Source organism: Aptenodytes forsteri, unplaced genomic scaffold (genome assembly GCF_000699145.1).
Source record: "Aptenodytes forsteri isolate BGI_AS27 unplaced genomic scaffold, ASM69914v1 Scaffold15, whole genome shotgun sequence".
In the NCBI taxonomy this organism is placed as follows: Eukaryota; Metazoa; Chordata; class Aves; order Sphenisciformes; family Spheniscidae; genus Aptenodytes; species Aptenodytes forsteri.
The window spans coordinates 3529459-3530891 of NW_008795129.1; the positions used below are offsets into that span (position 1 = coordinate 3529459).

General features: G+C 34.2%; 1 protein-coding gene across 5 annotated transcripts in view; it reads left to right on the forward strand.

Moving 5' to 3' along the window:
* Positions 1–1433, forward strand: part of PPP3CB (protein phosphatase 3 catalytic subunit beta) — a 32110-nt gene that overhangs the window by 17447 nt on the left and 13230 nt on the right. The gene's annotated exons all lie outside the window — the stretch shown is intronic.

Genomic DNA, 1433 nt, shown 5'->3' on the forward strand with positions numbered 1-1433 from the left:
TTGAAAAGTCTCTTTGGGGGGGGGGGGGCAGAGAAGGGAATTGTGGGTTTGTGTTTGTGATCAAGAAGCAGTAATGGTATCCTTTGCAAATATTCATATCTGATTTCTACTTAAAACTGAAACTTTTTATGGAAAATTCTCAGACTTTCTTGGCACTTGGCACTTTAAATGCTATCCTGTACCATTTCAAATACCTAGTATTTGAAACATACTAAACTTACTTTGCTAATAATTAGAATAAATTTATTATAAGATCTTAAATTTCTTAATGATTGTTCTTCAATAAAGAATTGATATAGGTGAAAGCCAGATACAATATTTCTTACGGCAAAGTACTATACAGAAAGTATGAAATACAAGTTTAAGCCTTGGTGTTTCAGTTTAAAGCATAAAAGTTAGGAGAACTTTTATATGTATATTGTGTAATACGTGTTTACGCAATGGATTATAACATCTTTCCATCTTGTAAACTATGCTACAGTAGATTGTTAAGGAGATGTTTGTAGCATGGTGATTAAGAAGCAACTTTAACATGAAGACCTAGCATATCACACTTTGTTTTGTTGGTTTTCTGCAGTAGCGCTTAATGTCACACCTAAAAGTTTCTCAGACTTGCTTCGTTTTTTCCAGTAACAGGACTGATTTGATGGTGGGGGAGGAGGAAGGAAAGTTTCAGCAGCCTTTGAGGAACACTAAAGATAATTTATAAAGATATTAGAGACATGACCCCATTCTTAACGTTTGATAACTACTGTGTTCAAATTCAGTAGCAGAATAGTGTTGTGCCAAGCAGCTGTGTGTTTTAGATTGGAATGCATTGGTTATGAGCCAGTTGAACTTTGCTGCCATTTAGATTGTTGCCAGAAATGTGAAAACTTAGAAATAGTCTCAAATGTGATCCTGCAAACAGTTGATTTATGTTTTTCATTCCAGTAATCCTACTAAATTGAGCATAAAGCAATTACACCAAGCATTTGCAGGGTAGGGTTTGGTGGTATTCTGAGATGTTAGGGTTTAGGTTGTCCCGCATAAGTGCAGTCATCAGTTGGTTGCATATGCCCTGTCTTTAGTACAATAGTTGCAGTTTCCTAATTTGAATTATTTTATTCTTCTGTCTCCTTTAACAATTTCTTTGCTTGATGCATCTTTTAATGCCACCTAGGTACTGTCTACGCTTTATCTTTCTATGTGAATGGATTTTTTTTTTAACTGTTGACTCTCAAGCTTTCACTTGTTTATCGTCAAATTTTAAAATACACTCAACAATTCCACTTCTTGTTCGATGAATGCATTTTTAAGTGTTGCAATTTTCCATTTTATTTTTTCACGTTTCTTCTCCATTCCTTCTTTATTACCACTGCCAAGTTAAATATCTTTATTTTATTTGTCTCACTCACCTTTTTCTCCATCTTTCTCTTCCTTTTTTTCTGGAC